The following is a 20,888-nucleotide window of genomic DNA, read 5'->3' as shown; positions in this document are numbered from 1 at the left end:
TATTTCAGTGTTTTGTATGGTGCATGTGATACATGTAATGGGCAAAAAAAAATTGATTAAATATAAAAAAATCTTCCTACTTTTGGTCAATAAAATTTTTTCAGGAGGGGGCATTTCAATGAGGCGGGAGGCAATTCCAAACAAACTATAATTTTATTTTGGCCTAAGCAATGCTTCAGTGCTTCCAATTTTAATTCTTAAAAAAAAAGTATTTCCTTTTATTATCACTAGGTGTATTACAACCTAAGACAAAGTGTTGAGATGTTTGGCAGTCCTATACATTAATTCACAGAGAAAATGTTCTGCTGGAAATATGGGGCAACATTCAGCCTGTACACACATAGACTAGGTATGCTCATGCTTGGAAAATTCTCTAATAGAAGAAATACCGGTACAATAATCTTGTATGCAGTATCTTCAGACTTTTCACAAACTTACAATTAAGGATTGATTAAGGATTCTATTTTAATTTGAAAAGTAGATCAATTTTATTTAAAAAATTAAAAAAATAATTAAAGACAGTTTAATTTACCAAAAAACAAGTACAGTCATGATAATGCTAATTACTCTATACTAATTGCTACTCATTCTTATTTGAAGGGATTCCACAAAGCACTGAAAGAGAAAAGAAGCTGATGTACTCAAACAATCCCTGGCAAGAGAAATTAATTTGTGAAATGAAAGAATGCACAGACTTAACATTTTAATATGTTTGTACATCAAAAATTGACATTGAAAGGAATTTACTGTATGTGTACTTAAAATAGCGGGCTTCATATTTCATAAATACCACTAAAAATTCATTTATAAATGGAATATACGACACAAATATTTGTAGCATTAATTCATGATTATGCCAACAACCATATCTATTGATTGCGCTAAATTTTGAAAATGCCAAATTATGTACATGTACAGTATCTTTCCAAAGCTTGAACTTTTTTCTGTTAACGATTTTGCTTATTTTATTCATGGCTGTAAATAAATAAAACAAAAAAGATTGTATCAAATATTTATACATATTTATTCCTTTCGTACTTAAATTTGAGCATGCAGGTACAATATTCTTGGAAATCAATGCTTGTGGATTTGACGAGTCTCTCTTGCCCATGGATTTTGTTAACATATTGATTGAATCTACATTATCAATGAGTTAAAATCCACAAAATTACATACCCATGAACAATTTTTCTTGTCCATGAACATTGAACCCCACAAATTAACTTGATTAAAAAGATTCCACAGAATTCATAATACATGTACAATCATTTTTAATTCTTTTTCAAAGCAAGCAAAAAGATTTTTTATTAATTTTTCTAAAAATTAAATGTGTCAAAAATTCTTAAAACTATATACTTGTGTTCTGAAATTTAAAAAGTAATAGTTGAAAATCTTCTAAGCACATCTCACTTAATAGCCTAATCATGCTAATAGCTTCTACAATATGTACCAATATGAGAAAGAATCATTCGGACAAAGTCTTCAACTGCTTACATGCTTGCATTGAATTTTTCATCTCTTTGTTAAAGAATATGGCTGATCTTAAAGAAACATCACAGTGACTGCTAGTTATCATTGGGGATACTGGTATAAACTTCATGATGCACACTTTAGTTCACAACTCTTGAGGAACATTCAGTCTTTGTACATATTTCTTGTCTTGACTGCAGCCACGGAGCTGTTGGACTTGTACGTATTGCTGGAGTTTTAAAGTCCAAAAGTGGATGTCAAGTTTACTGCATCCTTTTTTAGTCTACTCTTGTCTCCTGTAAACAAGGAACTGTGCAAATATTATTTTTGTAATTGTATTGAGTTAAAGTTGAATACTATATAATCAATGTTTACCCAGGGAAAACCAAAGACCCTACTCGTACTAATCAAGCGAGGAAAAATATCTCATTATTTCTGGTGTTGAAATTTAAAATATATAATAAAATTAAACATTGATCTTAAATTATAAATTGCAGTACTTATTCCATTTGCTAACAAATCAAGTTAATTCTATGGGGACATAAACACATCATACACTCTATTTGTACATTTTTAAAAGAAAACTGCCACTGTACATTAAATTAATCAGAATTTATCCTATTACATTTACCAGTGCTGTGTCTGTCTGTTTAACAACAAAATCACAAAGCAACAAAAGCTTTAGAGATTTTAATTAGATTTCAAACTTTTGAAATAATATTTTAAATAATATTGCCATGTGTCAAGCTATTAAGACACTATTAATATAAATAATTCAAATATCCTTTGATGAAAAAATAAAAAGGGAGTTCACTTTTTTCAATTTAAGAAAAAGTTAAAAAGTCCCAAGTCAATATGTTTTATACTATATATATAGTAACTCTGTTTTATGGTTAAATCTATATGATTTAATGACATATACTTCGTAAAATACTAATTAAAATTAATCAAAATCAATATTTCACCAAAAATCTAATCCTTAATATCGCCGACTCCAAAATATTGGTGACAAGAGACATCGTGTTTACCAAGTCAGCTGATCATCTTCATGACCGATTTAGCGTCACTTTTCGTCTCAAACAAATGTCTGGATCTGAAAATAATGAGTGTCCGCATCCTCTACAACATCCTGGCACACCACAGAGAGTTGGCATTCTTTACAAATTAATTAATTTGGAGGTATAAGTCCAGGAGAAACCACAGTGTCTCGCCACGCTACCATTTGTTTACACTCAGTCAAGCGCTTGACAAATTCAAACGTTTGCGTAACCACCTCTAAAACCGCAGCGCCACCCGACGGTTAATGACGTGAATGGTTACTATTTATCTTTAGAACGTTTGGCTGTGTAAAAGGAATGATGATAATTTCTCGTTTTCTACTTTTCAGAGAATAAGAAGAGTAGCACACTGGTTTAGAAAGACCTTTTTTAGTTGTGGAGGAAAATCTAGTTCCTGAAGTAAGTTAATATAATCTTTTCTGTGGCTTTCTCAATCACTTCTGTAGTCTTTATCTGTTCTCATTCAAAGATTGATAGTTGAATTGTTGGCATTCAAAATAAGGCTAAGCAAATTGGCTTATTCATAGAATGTAGAATAAGGACTAGGTGTGCTCAGGAATTCGTAGAATTCTGTCATTGTAATCGACAAAATAGATGATTTTAAAGCTACGTTGATTTTTATTGATAAATGAAAAGACCATTGTCTTCAACATACTCTTTTTACCAGCATGTTCTTCCTTGTTTCCTTCATTCTCATGTTTCTGTTTAAATTGTTTTTGATACAGTGGTTTTCTTTTTTTCTTTTTCAGTTCTAAAATGGACGCCCAAACCACCTGTACTAATAATGATGTGAATTGAGTTAAATTTTTTTTAATTATTTTCTGTTTTAATGAATATTTGGGACCCAGGAGGGGACTTCCGAGCTATTTTTCAGGTTTTTGATTTTTAGTTTTTTTGTTGAGTTAAAAGAATGAGTTTTCCCACCTAAAATAATTGTAAATTCATCTATTAATGACAAAAAAAGCTCCGTTGTCCTCTCCTGTCTAAATTCTTGACAATTTTTTCAATGATGTCAAAATTGTATGTAAAGAAAAAACGTTACGTGTATCATTATTTAAAAGTTTTGAATAAAAACAATGGAATTGTAAAACTTTCACATTTTGCTTATACATGTTATTTTGAAATATAAAATAACTAGATGATGTCCTGAAAATCAAGCTACTTTCATATTTATTTGTAGATTTTTCTCAATTGTTTTCTCAGCCATAAGGCTGTTGATTTTACCCGGTTTCATAAAACAAAAACTTATCCATGTGGTCTTACAGTTACGATTACCTGGTAGTAATTGATATTTGATTCAGCCTTTGTCTTTGACAAGGTTCTGATTGTGTCCTCAGGGGTGAAGAATGTAAAGAGATGCTTGTCTATTGTAATTCCGTCTATGCATCTCTATCTATCACAAAATAATGTGCAATACTTTATTTGAATCGTTTAAGCATCTTCTTGACTAAAGCTATACTCAATGTGTCTCAAGATTGTTTTTTAAAGATCAAACTGCATATTTAAATGGTTTCCAGGTTTATATACCCATAATCCTTCAATGGAATGATTCAAATTAAATGCTTTATCATGATCCTGACAAATGTTATATGTCTAAGTTAATTACTGAACTCTAAAATCTGGGCTATCACTTTCACTTTCATGGCACTTCAAATATATGAGGAGGTAACGAATACTATTCGAGCTCAAAGTCCATTAGACATTTCAAAATAGGAGTGGAGCAGATATGGACCTCCAACCGTCAGAGGTTGGGATCAGGTGCCATGGAGGAGTAAGATTTCCTTGCCGAACGGTCAAAGTCGTTGATATCAAGGCCATCTGAAGCTAGGAGATATATGTTGTATCAAATCCCTCTTCCATTGAAAAGTCTAAAAAAAATGAAATAAAATCGTTAAATCGTTAGATTCTATTAGAGCTTATGGCCGAGTAGTAAGAGATATTGTAACATGGACATCTGCTTTTGCCTAAAATATCTAACTATACTTGGTTTCACTGTATTAAAAATTGAGGATAATTTATGTACCTGCTCAGATTTTGAGGATGTTGTATGTGCATGAGTAACTGCGGCCGGAGATTTTGGATGGAAACCCTATGATCATTCACGTATGAAGACATGTAGGAAGCGCCTTATACAGGGGGGTTGGACGGGGACTCATCCATAAATTTTTAAAAGTTTTTGTTTTTTTATATAAAATACTTAGCTGCAGAACTGTAGCTCTCTGCTTGAGAAAATTTGGACAGATGAAGCAGAGAGCTTCAGATCCCTGCGTTGAAAAAACCTTCGATTTACGCAGCTTATTTTTTTTATGTCATTTATTTCAGTTCTTATGAAGCACATCAAATTGTAATGAAATAGCATTAAGAAAATATTTCTGAGGAATTTCCTTTTTCAGTAACTATAGGAACACGGTCACCAAAATCAGAAAATGATTTAGTTCCTGTAAGCATTCTTGTACGTTGCCAATGATTAGGTCATTGGATATGTTATATATGCACTACTTTCAACAGACAAACATTTAATACTTGTCTTCCAGTGTTCACCAAAAAAGATCAAAATTTATTGATTGTATGTTGTTTTACGTGCCATTGCAGAATTTATCATTCATGTAACGTAACTATATACCGGTGAAGAGCATCAAATTTTGGTATTTACTCAGCACTCAGGGCCATTGAAAGTGAGGGATCTATATCGTGCCAGTGCCTGCCGTGACACGTAACCTCGGTTTTAAAGATCTCATCCGAAGGACCCGCGACTTCATGTAATTTCAAGTTAAATTCAATTGCAGAGCGCAAGGCATAAGAACAGTTGCTTTCCATTTTTTTAAATCGACTTGGGTTAGTCTCGGTCGAGATTCGAACTCCGATCTCCCGTTCACGGAGTGAGCACTTTGGCTACGGTAAAAACGTCAAGAAAAAAGTAAAGATCATGATCTTGACATCACCTCTTTAAACTTTATTTTATTCTTTTGGAATGGCAGTCATTTTTATACGGCGTCAATCTTATAGCTTGCACAATTAGTCGAAAAATAGCTTCGGTGCTACCTCTACAGGGGTCATTATTCGTATTTATATTGGGAAAGGGACTCAAATAAACTCCTTCAAGACACTTTATCTACCTCCACCTCAAGTCTTCATGCAGGAAGCTTCAGTAGGGGGCCAAGGGGCCTGTCCCTTTTTCAAGACAGAAAAAAATTTTAATAGAGAAAATATTTTTTGGAATTCCCCATCCCATGTTTGATTTTAGTCTTTTCAAATAATGGTAATGGAAGGGGGGAAAACTACTGAAAGATGTTTTTTCTGGTATTTTGCGTTTCAGGTTTTTTCAGTATAGTTGATTTTCCCCCGGAATCCCTCCCTACTTTCTGCATATGCAGGAAAGTAAATAACTCAGAAAAAGAATTCAAATTGACCAATGACTTCAAGGTAGGGGTGCCCCCTAAAACCCTTCTTATAAAGAGTAAACATAAAGTTATGTTATATCATATAACATAGATTAAAATAAGCTCCATTCTTTATGATTTAATTTTAGTCTAGACAATAAGAAAATATTTCGTCCAAAAATGGCTTCAAATTGATCATAATCTAAAAGTAGTACTTTTGACGTACCTCATTTTGACGTAGGCAACATATGTTATACGAAAAAAAATCCAATCAAATGACGTGTTAAAACTAAAATTAAAATCATTTCTTTTTGTAAAAAAATGTTTTGTGCCAAAGAGGCTATGAATTGAAAATTGATTTGTTTAGAGACAAAACTGCTTCAAAGAACTTCAAGGCTAAAATACAAGTGAGATAATGAAAATAATTTTAGATTTGCAAATAATCAATTTAACGTTCATAAACCCTCTGCACACTCATATCAAATATTGCTTGAACCTTAATGATTTTCCAAAAGAAATGCATTTTATAAGTAAAATACAAACAACTTTAGCTAAAGCGTAGCTTGCGGGGCAAAATTAGACAAAAAAGACACTTCAACGCAACGCAAATCTTTGAAGAGGACGTGAAGCACGGACCTCTGGAAATTCTAGAGGTGAGATCAGGTGCCTAGAAGGAGTGAAAATCCCCTGTTGAGAAGAACCGATTAATTATGTACAGTGGTAAATGAAACAGGTTAAAGTCTTGAGAAGTGTTGTTTGGGCTAATGGTGTAAAATCCTACATGAGATCTTAAAATGATTTTTTAAAATGACCGGATTTCATCAAATCCGAAATAATTTTCTTACCCGTTGTAACCTGTATTTCCAAATGGATTCAGGGTTCTATACGAGATGAAATTTCAACTGCGAAGAGATGCAGAAACCTTTGTGAAGAACATATATTAAATAAAATATATCTTAATAAAATATTTGGAAACGACGAAGAGTAGAAAAGCTCAAAACTAAATAAAAACAATATAAAGCGGGAGCAATAAAGATACAAACCTGTAAAATATCATAGATGGGATCAGGTGCCATATGGAGGAGTAAGCATCCACTGTCGATCGCTTTAACTTGTAGTGTGCTTCTTGACAAGATCAGTGAACAAAACCCTAAACTTTTACTTAACAAGCATTAGTTTAAATGAAAAAAATAAAGAGTTTTAAAACATTTTTTTTGTATTTCTAAAATGAAAATGAAAGAATACATTGAACATAAAAAATTACAAATGGAAAAAAATATGTATGTACATTTTCTTATTAAACCATGTCTTAAAAAAAAACAGAAAAAAGGAATAAAAAAAGAAAGATTGTGTTGATCATGCGAATGAATTAACGTATGTCACTCGTCAGCTTTTTAGAAAAGTTCACACAGAGCCCCTTACTTCAAAACTCTTTGTTATAATTCAATTTTTATAACATATGTAAATAAAACAATATATTTTATTCAACATTCAATGAAAAACTGCTCAAAAATCCACAAAGAAGAAACATTTATGAGGGATTATTTCTTGTGGTGGAAGGATATTAAGCAGAAAATTCTGCATATTTAATAAAATTAATATCTTGGAACTTTAGTCCATATACTTTCAATCAGAGAATATTTTCTAAGGTCTAAATCTATATATTTAGAACAAATTTTACACCTTCCCTCAACAAACGTTGCCGAGAAATGAAGATATGTAGAAAAATTACACTGTTTTCCAACTAAAAAACACGCGTTTTGACCAATATTTCAAAATTAATATCACTGGCCCCAAATTTTTATTTCATTATTTTAAACTACATGTACTCGATACTCGTGACTAATCAGCACTTAATTCGTTAAAAGTTTGATTTAACAAAATATTTTATTGCCTATTTAGTTTTTTAATACCTCAAATATGTTAATATTTAGTGCAGAAAGGTCACACAATAATTAACACGCATAAATTTGCAAGATTTGTTCAATGATAAATATTATTCAAACTATTTTACATATTATAAGATTATAATTATTTCCATGGTTACATCTTGTAAAATATTATAAACGTTATTTTTTAGTAATTAACCAAAGAGTTAAAATTAAAGCCTTTAAATGTCAAATTAATTGTAACATAGCTCAGTAAGACCCTCACTGACCCTCTTCAGGTACTCTCATTTATCACTAAATTTGTTAATCAGAACTTCGTAAAATATGAAACATAATTCGCTGAACATTAACCTTGTATTTAATTTGATATATTAAAAGGGTTATTATTTTTGTTATATCATTAAATCAAATCAATTCTTACAAAACAATGAAATTTTGAATAGTGAGTATTGTACAAATAAATATCTTACCTAAAAGGTAACCAAATCCTGAAGGTGAATCATTTTCTCTTAACGCCAAAAAAAAAAATCATGAGGAAACAATGTAGTTGCGTATTACTTTTAAAGACGATTAATTAGAAAATCTGAATTAAGATACGAAGTGAATTTTTTCCAGTTCGATATTCTTTTTTTAATTTATTTTTGATCTATCACACTTTGTGAAAACTAAACCGACCGTTTCCATTAAATGTTTAATCCCTACCTCCCTCTCTCTCTCTACTTGAAATAGCTTTCTTGGTTTCTTTTCTAATAAAGTTTTCTATTTTCAGTCTTACCTGGTACACAGGACGTTGATAACTATCTCATTGTTTCCTTGCAGCATTTAACCAATCAGGCTATAGTATTGATCAATGATGCAAAACACTGTAAAGTTGTTTATTTTAATGGGACAAAATCTGCATATTACCGTGTTTAGTTTAGGATATACGATTCTACGTGTATTTTCGTACAGCTCAGGAGGTTACAAAGCATGATTAAAACGGGCATAACTGACTTTAAGAATTCTGCGCAGTCAACAGTGTTTTAGAATATCACCCGTCGTCAAGCAATGTTGACTGCTGACTCACTGGTCGAGGCTTCATTATTCAGCGTGTAATTGTGATTTTTTGAGAATTGTTTCTCGACGAATCAGATTAATCCAATTTACAAGAAAGTATAGTATTTACAAATATAAAGAAGTAAAGTAAGTTTATTTTCACGTTTAATTTATCCTTGTCTTTCACTTCCTTTATTGTTAACATCAATCTTACATTATGTTGTAAACCTACCCGACCTTTCAACTTCAGTTCATTCCAAAAAGAGGTGGGTTTTATAAGATATGTTGTCCACGCGTCTATTATAGGATATGTTGTCTATGTGTCAATTATAGGATACAGTATAAGTGGAAATTTTAGCGAGACACAAATTTAGCGATTTGACCTTAAAAACTGGTAATTTATTTTTAGCGAGATGTTATTTTAGCGATTTTAAAATGCCACATTAAAGAAGCTATTACAAATACAATGAAATTTATTTTTAGCGATATTTAATTTTAGCGATCTCAGCACCCTCGCTAATAATGCCAAAATTAAATCCTCGCTAAAAATTCTACTTATACGGTATGTTGTCAATGGTCTATTATATTATATGTTGTCTGTGTGTCTATTATAGGATATGTTGTCTATGTGACTATTATATGATACGTTGTCTATGTGTCTATTATAGGATATGCTGTCTATGTGTCTATTATAGGATATGTTGCCTATGTGTCTTTTATAGGATATGTTGTCTATGAAGACACGCAGACAAATCAGTGCGTTTTCTAAGTTAGAAAATCATCTTTTTACCTGTCGTTTCCTTTACTGGTGTCTTTGCTGTAGTCACGTCACAATCCATGTCCTCTGAGGAGAGATCTCTCAACAAAACTCCTGTCAGATTACTCGGAGTTGAACATTTCGGTTCTGTGTCATACTTCAATGTCAAGTTTCTTGATGTGGCAAACATGACAAATTCTGCTAGGATACAATCACAGTGCAGAGGGTTCTCTTCTACTGCTCTAAAATGGATTTATTATGCTAAATAACTTCAATGATTTGAAGAAATAATAAAAGCAGGGAATGTCCCCATTATGTGTTTTAGTATGAATGTATTACACGAAAACTTTCTTATTGAAACACCGTTTGTCCCTTTTGAAAACTCACGTCCAAGACTTAATGCAGGTAAAAATCCAAAACTTAGTTCAATGGTTAAAAATAAATTGGTAATAGAAAAAAATCCTGACAAAAATATAAATGTGATATATTAACAAATTCATTTGGAATGTTAACGAGGTTTTGAAAAAAAAAATGCCGTACTCCAAAATCAAGGTCTAAAATATTGAAAATGAAGATAAATCCTTATCACGATAAATACATCAGTGAAATATCCAAACTATAGTACTAATCGTTGATAAGTTGTAACCAAAATCAAAGGTTTTTAAAGGTTTTTTCAAACTTTGAAGTCAAGGTAAATAGACAAAAAATCATTCACATGTACGGGTCTTTTTACATGATATACACAATCTTTGTAAAAATCAAAATCTTTAGTACAAACCGATCCAACGTTCCATGATTAAAGTTTGCTTAAATTGCAAAAGGAAGTTAAACTCTCTAAGGGTAAAAGCTCATGTTGGTATAAAAAAGATCTTATCTTTAGATAGAGGCAGGTAAAATATGATAGTTCTAGCAAAGTTCATGTTGGTACCAGAAAGATGTTACAGGTGAAATATGACAGTTCTACTAACAAAAATAGGTAAAAGTAAATTTTTTGTGAAAAGATGAACAGACAGACAAAGAAACCAAATATTATTCCAGTGTCCTGCATCTTCGATTTCAGGAGCATTGAACTAAAATTTTATATATCTTCCAAATTATTTTAATTGAAATATAAATATCAGAATGTATACTTACAATCTTTTTAATTTCGGAAGATCTTTGAAAAATCTTTTGTCTAATACAGTTATTTTATTTTTCTCGATGTCCCTATGGTAAAAAAAACCCCATTACATATGGAATATTGAACAATTTAAAAGAATGTCGCAAAAATCTGTTTTCTTAGTAGTAGCTACCACATATCATACTGTTGATTTTGTGCAGATACCGGATGGGCGTGGTCATAATGACAACTCGGGAGCTATCATAGTGTTGATTATGTGCAGATACGCTCTCGAGTTGTCATTATGACCACACCCATCGGGTATCTGCACATAATCAACTGTATGATATGTGGTAAATGACTTGTGCCATAGTTTTAAAAAAAATCATTCATATGTACGTCAGCTTAGGAATAGTTCGGACTGGTTCGTGTGATTGAAGCATTAAACGTTTAGTTTCATGATAATCAATGGATTTTATATGACTTTACGCTCCTTCGTGTCCTTCTGACCACGTCCATCGAATATAGGGTAAGTGATTTGTATACAAAACTTTTCGAAAATTGATTGTATGTTGTTTAACGTTCTTCTTGAGAATTTTTCACTCATGTGGAGACGCCATTGGCCCACGTCACAGGGAGCAACAAGCTTGGGCCTTTACTTGGCACTCAGGGTCATTGAGCAGTGAGGGATCTTCTTCGTGTCAAAACCTGCTGTGACACGGGACTTATGTTTATACGGTCTCATCACACAGTGGGATTCGACTCCTTACTTCATGACTCTAGGACAGACGTTCTAACCACTGCACCACGCGAGCAACATAAAAATTAAATATATCTAAGTCCGTTTAAAAAGTTTGTCTGATTTATGTAATTGAAAAATTAACGACTTCTGTTTCATTGAAATATGTTAATTTGATATGACGTGATTTGTCGTGCACATTGGTAGGTTGATTGAAATATTTGTTAGAGAAGGATATGGAAATAACGAACAGTATTCAGTCTCAACGTCCATTAAACAATATACAAAATAAGAGCAGAGCAAACACGGACCTCCGAAACATCAGAGGTGGGATCAGGTGCCATGGAGGAGTGAGCATCCCCTGCCGACCGGTCACACCCGTCGTGTGCTCTTTGTCATAATCAGGAAATAACGGAAAAAATCCGTCGTCAATTCAGTGTATAAATAATGGACTAACAATTGGTATGAAAAACGTCAGTCAGCATTTCATTCAATGATAAATTGTATTTGCTGACAAGGTCATTGTATCGACCATAGAATTTACGAAAGGATGACTTTAAACGAGACTGTTGATATTCTTGATTCATCAACTTGCCTGTCAATAATTTACCTCGTTTAAGAATTTGTTCATACGTAGAGCATGCTCTTGCGTATTGAATCAACTGAGATATATATACTCCGTATGCAGGTGATGAAGGTATATTGCTGCATAAGTAAGGGAAGTTGACGATAGAAAAGTTAAAGTCATCACGTTTATCATATAGCTTGGTTGTTAGATTACCATTAGTGTCTTTTTCAAGTTAAATATCCAAGTATGAAGCAGAAGTGTCGGACTCTGTGGTATCTTTTATCTCAAGCTCACCAGGATATATCGTGTCGACGTAGGAATGGAAATTTTCATTATTAATTGACAATACGTCGTCGATATATCTAAATGTCGAGTTGAAGGCCACAGCAAGTGTTTTCTTCTTTTCACGCATAAGATTTTGCATAAATTCTGCTTCATATGAATATAAAAATAAGTCTGCTTATAACGGAGCGCAATTTGTACCCATGGGAATTCCAATAGATTGTTGGAATACCTGGTCTCCAAAAACCACATAGATATTGTCAATCAGAAACTCAAGCATCTTCTTGAAGTCAACTGCAGAGTACTTATGTGTGCAATCAGAATCTGTTTTAACAAAATAATTTTTCAAATGACCAATGACGAGGTAAATAAATTTACGAGTTCCATAGATGATATGTATAATTCAATTCAATGAAAATTAGATCTTTGATCGAGTAGATCCGCAATTGAAAACTTTAATTAAGTAGTGTACTCTTTTGTTACTTAATGGTTGTACAGTGTTGCTTTTGTTGGTTATCAAAAAATCGATATTGGTATCTACTAAGCTAATGTAACCCTGGTCATGAAACTGAAGAACTTTAAAAATCAAACTATATTTCAGATTTCTTCTAACAAAAGTAAAGGTATTGATGCCCAGGGTTAACATTCTACGACAAGTTGGGTCATTTTTCGACCTTCCAGACTGGTAATTTTACGACGACTCCACACACCTTCTAAAATAAACCCCATAGAAATTTGACCCCCTACTTTTTAGGTCACCTGAGTAAACTCAGGTGACCTATTGCTATCTGTTCTGTTCGTGCGTCGTGCGTTGTGCGTTAACATTTGAACATTTTCAGCTTCTTCTCTGCAACCACTGAACCAATTTCAACCAAATTTGGTCTAAAGCATCTATAGGTAAAGGGGAACAAAATTATGAATTTCATGATCCCTGCCCCCCTGGGGCCTGAGGGGCGGGGCCAAAACCACTAAAATTAATGCAATCTTTAAAAATCTTCTTCTTTACTCCTGGACATCAAGCAGTCAAACTGTCTGCATGATTGTAATCAGCAATGAGTCCTCTACCAAAATTGTGAAATTCATGGCCCTTGGGTCAGGGGTTCTAGTGCTAGGGCGGGGCTAAATAAGTAGGTAGTGAAAATGCATTATTCCTTTGAAAATCTTCTTCTCTGCTTCAGGGTATTAAATAAACCAACTAAGCACATAGGTATGATGAGCAAGCGTGCCACTACCAAAATTGTGAATTTTATGTCCCCAGGGTCAGGGGTTCTGGTGTTAGGGCGGGGCTCTATTGATTATATAGTGAAAATACATGAATTCTTTGAAAATCTTCTTTTCTGCTCCTGGGTATTAAATAAACTTAATAAGTGCATAGTTATGATGAGCAAGAGTGCCTCTACCACAATTGTGAATTTTATGGCCCCAGGATCAGGGGTTCTGGTGTTAGGGCGGGGCTCTATTGATTATATAGTGAAAATACATGAATTCTTTGAAAATCTTCTTCTCTGCTCCTGGGTATTAAATAAACCAACTAAGTACATAGTTATGATCAGCAAGAGTGCCTCTACCAAAATTGTAAATTTTATGGCCTCTGGATCAGGGGTTCTAGTGTTAGGGCGGGGCTCTATTGATTATATAGTGAAAATACATTTCTTCTCTGCTCCAGAGTATTAAGCAGATGAACTACCTATATAATTATGCTGGACAAGGGCCCATATCTTCCAGAATTGTGAATTTCAAGGCCCCAGGGTCAGGGGTACCATAAAAGAGGGGGGGGGGCTGTACTTATATACCGAAAACGAATGAATGGTTTAAAAGCTGCTCCTTGGTATTAATCAAATATCAAGGCCTAAGGGTCAGAGGTTCATGTGTAGTAGGGGCACTACTGATTATTGCTGAATATTACTGATTAGCTGAAATGCATTTTTTGTTCCCTTACCCTGCATATGGGTATTAAGTAAACAAACTAAGCAACTGCTAAGTGTATTGTTATGATGATCAATGGTGCCTCTTTCAAAATTGTGAATGCCATAGCATCTGGCTTAAAACATGAATCAAATTCAATCACTGGAAAGTAGTTGCATAATGCTCAGGTGACCTGTAAGGCCCATGGGCCTCTTGTTTGATATAGTAAAACCTTATATGTATCATAAGATAAAAATACCAAGAAATAAATCTTGTTACTACACAGGATGTCCTTTATCGAGAGAGATTTTTAATCTTAATACAGAGTTACCGATGGAAAAAGCAAAAGACATATCAGTTAGATTGTTGTTTTAGAAGCCTCTTATAAATTACGTTTACACCCATTCATGAGAATTCGATAGAGCTAAACTGGAAGGTCGTGAGTTTTTGCTCCGGTCGCAACTGTCCTATGTCGATAACTGAGAGATAAACGTAATAAATGTTAACACAGCAATCAACTTAAAGCAAGCATGTTTATCTCTCAGTTTTAAAGGAATGAAATATACGAAGGTAACGAACAATATTCAGATCAAAAGTTCATTCAAACAATATAATTTAGGAGCAGAGAAAACATGGACCTCTAAAACATCAGAGATAGGATGGGGTGCCATGGAGGAGTGAGCATCCCCTACCGACCGGTGACACCCGCCGTGTTATCCTTTTCATGAACGGGAAAAAATCATTCAGCAATTGTAATTGATGTTTTTGAAGCAATTCAAATATGACATACCAAGAAGAAAACCATTTTGCTCCGTATTTTCATAAGTCAAGTATGACCAGACTAAAAGCAAACAAAGGAAATTCGGGACTTTTTGATTGGTCATATTTAAAAGAGGACACTGGATGAAATGGGATGAAATAATGTATTACATGTACATAACACTGAAAAAAATATTTGTTAACACATATATTGAACCTCCAAAGATGCTTTTCATCATAGAGTCAAGCATCAAACAAATAGCTCATCATTTTGTGGTTCTAATAGTATTCAGTAAAATGCATATGTTCGGCAGGTAGAACTCCATTAACAGTCATTACTATTGATATTCATCACTAACTTTGGGTTTTTGTGCAACTACAAAATACTCACAGTTGTTGTAAATTTTGCAAACCGTTAAAGGTGTTGTTTTGAATCGTAGTTATTATGTTGGAACTCAGCCATCTAAAATAGATTTTTAAAATTATTTAATCGAGTATTTTTCCTATACGCATTCAGTCTTTTGCCTTCAAAATCAAAAGAAATAAACAGAATCTCCGAACTTGTTTACAAGTATTAGTCTAAGTGATAGTTTACATATGATTTATGTTATTTTAATATCTTTAATGTTCACATCTTGTTTGATATGGATATCTCTAACATACTTTTTCCCAATAATTATAAATAACAAAATTTTCTACAAGCATTTTTGTTAAAAATGAAAATCAAACATAGGTGCAAAGTCGGAATAATGATTAACCTATTTGAGTTTTTAAATATCTCTCCGTATTTTCAAGCTGGTACCGAAGTACTTAGCTACTAGGCTGTAGGTCCTCGGGGTCTAATATACATTATAATATTATTGTAGAAAAGACAAAAAAATGCAGCACATATAAATAACCAACATATTATTTACTGTACATGAATAACAAAATTCATCTTTCAGAAAGGGAGCCCAAAACTGTCTTTTTCTTAATACATACGAGAACGAGTATTTTATTCAAAATCCTAGACGCTGTGAATCCTATTCCGCTAATGCTTTTAGAGTTTTAAAGTAATCTGTGATTAATATCAAAAATCTATAAACAATATAACTCTGTGAAAAGGACATAATATAGGGACCCTGAAAATTCCAGCATAGGGATCAGGTGCCTCATCATAATATTCAGTGAGTAATCACAGAAGTAATCAACCGCTGTGAGCACAATGTATTGGTCAGGTATACAGAAGGTTCTTTATCAAATTCAGAATAAAAAGAAAGGCCTACCAATTGGTACATGTAAGAATCCCGTCGGCCAAAATACGAAAGACTGATCGGTTATATTTGCTATCAAAATCATTATAACGCCCAGAAAGTTTACAAAATGCTGACTTTAAATAAAGTTGACAAAATTCCTGTAAATTCAACCCTTCAGTAGCCTGCCTCGGTTTAAAAATTTCTCTTGTGTCGGATAAGCTGGGAGTTGTAACACCATATGTAGGTTATAGTGGGATAGAAATAAGGAAAGATGACGATGATAAAGAGGAAGTGTTTTCATTTTTTCCTACTATTTAGTTGTAAGTTGGTCCTTATCACCATTTAAAAGGGTTATATTCACAGCGATCGAATGGTCACAACAAGCATGATTTGCACAATCGAAGACATGCAATTGTTTATGGACTTTTGAGCTTGAATCCTGTTCGTAATCTTTATATGTTTCATGCATAGAGTTTATGACATTTTAAACAGCAAAAACATTGAATAGTTAAAGTCTAAACAGAATCCCCATCGTTCAAATTGTTGCAACATAACATTATTTATTTTATTGATAAAAAAAAAAACAGGTATAAAACTTTTATCTAATAAATAGAAATATAAGGTTTGTTATTGGTTTTATTCAACTTACCAACATAAGAGAGGGGATTTTTTACTCTTTTTCACTTCTTCACAAGAAGAGGCCCAGGGGCCACAGCGCTCACCTGAGCACATCGGCTAGAAAAAAGCAAATATCAGATCAGAACTGAAAGTTTAGTAACGTTGGGGGGGGGCTTAAATTAACCCCCCAGGGGATCATGATTTGAACAAACTAGAATCTACACTACCTGAGGATGATTCCATATAAATATTACTAATCATGGCTTTGAAGTACTTGATAAGAAGATTTTAAAAGTTTTCCCTACTAGATATATTCCTATTATAAACTTTAAACAGCCATTATAATCCCACCCTAGCCCCGTGGTCATGATTTGAATAAACTTGAATCTACACTACCGGAGGAAAATTTCACAAACGTTTCATCTTTCCTGTCTTAATGGTTCTTGAGAAAAAGATTTTTAAAAATTTTTCCTATATAAATTCCTATGTTAAACTTTGATAGTCCATTTTGGCCATACCCTACCCCAAGGGGTCATGATTTGAACAAACTTGAATCTACACTACCTGAGGATGATTCCACGTGAGTTTCACCTTTCCTGATCTAGGGGTTCTTGTGGAGAAGATTTTTAAATATTTTTCCTATATGTTCCTATATAAAACTGATCGGCCATTATGGCCCCACCCTAGCCCCAGGGGTCATGATTTGAACAAACTTGAATGTACACAACCTGAGGATGATTCCACATGAGGTTCATCTTTCTGTTCCTATGGATCATGAGAAGAAGTTTTTTTTAAAGATATTTCTTATATATTCCTATGTAAAAGTTTGATCGGCCATTTTGGCCCCACCCTACCCCTAGGGGTCATGATTTGAACAAACTTGAATGTACACTACCTGAGGATGATTCCATCTGAGTTTCATCTTTCCTTGCCAAGTAGTTCTTGAACAGAAGATTTTAAAAGATTTTTCCTATATTTTCTATGTAAAACTTTGATCGGCCATTATGGCCACACCCTACCCCCAGGGGTCATGATTTGAAAAAACATGAATTTACACTACCTGAGGATGCTTCCCTATAAGTTTCATCTTTCCTGGCACAGTGGTTCTTGAGAAGAAGATTTTTAAAGAATTCTCCTATATATTTCTGTGTAAAACTTTGATTGGCCATTGTGGCCCCGCCCTACCCCCAGGGGTCATGATTTGAACAAACTTGAACTTACACTACCTGAGGATGCTTCAATATATGTTTCATATTTCCTGGCACAGTGGTTCCTGAGAAGAAGATTTTTAAAACATACCATCAAATTTTCACTATTTCTCAATTATCTCCCCTTGAATAAAGGCGTGGCCCTTCATTTGAACAAACTTGAATCCCCTTCACCTAAGGATACTTTGTGCCAAGTTTGGTTGAAATTAGCTCAGCGGTTCTTGAGAAGAAGTCGAAAATGTGAAAAGTTAACGACAACAACGACGACGGCAACAACGACAACGACGACGACGACAAACAACGGACAAATTTTGATCAGAAAAGCTCACTTGAGCATTTGGTTCAGGTGAGCTAAAAATGAATAAACTAAACACAATCCCCCAGCAAAATTCAAGTACAGGACATACTTCCCGTGTAGATTCACACAGTATATCTGTTTTTGTTCAGCACTTGTGCCATTCCAATTTAAACACGATTCTTAGATTCAAACTCTGTCTACGGACGTTTTGGGGGAGCGTTTCACAAATAATTTCTCTCCATTGTTTTAAGATGTGCATATCGGACAAGCGAAAGAAATAGGGATATAAAGATTTCAAATGTTCAAATTCATATCAGCACATTGGGGCTTTAAAACAATCCTAACAATTGAATTAAACAATAAGACCCCAAAATAAATCTACATGTCATGTACACTGTACAAATTATGACACTTTCCCCGTCATGTCAGATCAAGTGTGCAGTGACTTGACGTCATATTCTATTATGACGTCAAAACTAGGTAGTTCAAAGAAGTTACTACAGTCTAAATAGTTTGATATTTTACGGACAGCCTTATCCTAGCTGCAGGGTTATTTATCATGCCTCAAAAATATTTCCACAGTGGAACCCAGAGAAATATGTAAACATTTAATTATCCAACTTTACAATGATACAATAAGATCCAGCCCATTTATGTACCCAAGTGATAAAATACAATACCAAACCGAACATCATTTTTGTTAACAACTAATAAAGAAAACATTAAACAATTAACAATAAAAAAAGAAATTGTATAACAAACGAGATGACTTTTCAATCGTCAAATTTCCTGATTTATGTAATGATATTCCACTATCACATGCTTATTTTCTTTAGGTCTCCCAACTTTATCGCTATTCAAGAGATGGCTCTGGAATTTCAAGGACTCCATGTTATATGCCCTCTTCATATATTTGTATTGTTTATTGATTTTTTTAGATTAAACACTTTTTGTTATCTTCACTTTTTACATCATTCGTGAATTAGTGAGCAAGAAAAAGAAGTTAATGGCTATGCCACTTAAAACATTTCCATTTTACTGAGCCGGCATAAAATGAAACGAAGACTTTTTAAAACCTTAAGTTCATATTAAGAGGGCATGATAGAGTTTTGAATAGTTTTTATCTGGAAGCAGAAAAAATTATAGAATTTTGATAAAAAGTTACACATTTATCATTAAATAAGAGATGAGAATGTGCGGAGAAAAGGTAATGGTAATCTATGAAATAAAAAAATAAAATAAAATAAAGTTTCTAACAGTGCTTAAACAGATGAAAAGATTGTCGGAGTTTTATGGAACCTGCTTTATCAAGATCTGCAATATAAACAATGTTGAAACAAGTATGGGCTATCAATGTATTCTATTGTATTTGGAAATAATAAAAAAAATGTGCCGGTAACAGAAATTTAGGACCTTTTAATAATTTGTGTGGAGTTGCTGACAATAGACGCCTGAAATAATTTTCAGGAACAGTAAGGCATGTGGTTAAAAGTTCAAGGCGGAAACCATTTCAGAAAGTGATGTGTGTAAATTAATTTCTATCCAAAAATTTAAAACGGAAACATTTGTATTAAAAATTTCATGCGATAAGTATTGGATATATATAATTGGCAAGATTCTTATAATGTGAAAACTTGGAGAAATTTGTATTTTCAGCGTGTTTTGTGACTTCATTCAAATAGGATTCTGATTGAGTTTTTTTGCATAGCAGAAATACATATTTTTAAAAAAATTGTGTAACACATTCGTAATAACTTTTTTATGTGTATTGCCTTTTTTTTACGTAAATTTTATTTTTTCTCTAATTTATTCTATTATATTTGTTATTGATCAATGTCTTTTTATACTTCATTTTATACGATGGCTGCCATCATCTGATTCCATCGTACTGTTTAATAGCACATTTTCATTCTTTTTATTTTATCCAATAAGTAATACGTTCTTGTAGATCTGGGTATCGTTTCACAAAAGCATCGTAAGTTGTACGTAGTACGTAAGTACGACGTAAGTAGTGCGTAGCTAAATTTCGGCGTTTCACGAAAGCGTCTTAATTCACGTTGTATCCTACGTTACGACGTAACTTCACGTCACCTTGGAGGTGACGTAAAATTACGTCCTAACGTTAATTTCCAAAGATGGCAGCGTTCATGAGAGTCACAGACGAACAGGTGCGTCGAAATTTACGCAGACAGCGCGTTTTCCGGGACAGGCAGAATCCACTTGATGCGTATGACGACATCGATATTATCCATCGTTATCGGTTGGACAGATTGACCATCATAAGTATCATTGACATGGTTCAAGATCGTCTAGAGAGACCAACAAAAAGATCTGGGAGTCTTCCAGCCTCGTTGCAAGTGTTTGCTACATTAAGATTCCTTGCTTCCGGCTCCCAGCAGAGAGTGATTGGAGACACTATGGGAATTTCCAAGTCATCTGTTTGCAGGTATTTAAGTACAAGGATGATAAAATTAATTTTTATGATAGTTTAATCCAAATTACAATAGGCCTTTTTCAAAAAATATCAATTTGTCCTCTCTCAACTCATGATAAAAAAAATTGGAAGAGAAAGACCTATAAAGGCAGAA

At 33.4% G+C, this 20,888-nt stretch overlaps 1 long non-coding RNA gene across 1 annotated transcript; it reads right to left on the bottom strand.

Moving 5' to 3' along the window:
* Positions 1-3,996: 3,996 nt before the first annotated feature.
* On the bottom strand, positions 3,997-8,058 carry LOC134272433 (uncharacterized). The gene is made up of 3 exons (XR_009993191.1): positions 6,952-8,058; positions 6,754-6,830; positions 3,997-4,396 (listed from the first exon to the last, which is right to left on the bottom strand). It is a non-coding gene; the product is annotated as an uncharacterized LOC134272433 (long non-coding RNA).
* Between the last annotated feature and the right edge of the window lie 12,830 nt (positions 8,059-20,888).

Source organism: Saccostrea cucullata, unplaced genomic scaffold (genome assembly GCF_032062105.1).
Source record: "Saccostrea cucullata isolate Sc308-1 unplaced genomic scaffold, CSIRO_AGI_Scuc_v1 ctg8365, whole genome shotgun sequence".
In the NCBI taxonomy this organism is placed as follows: Eukaryota; Metazoa; Mollusca; class Bivalvia; order Ostreida; family Ostreidae; genus Saccostrea; species Saccostrea cuccullata.
Note: the sequence above shows the minus strand (reverse complement) of the source record. Positions and strands in the feature narration are given on the sequence as shown.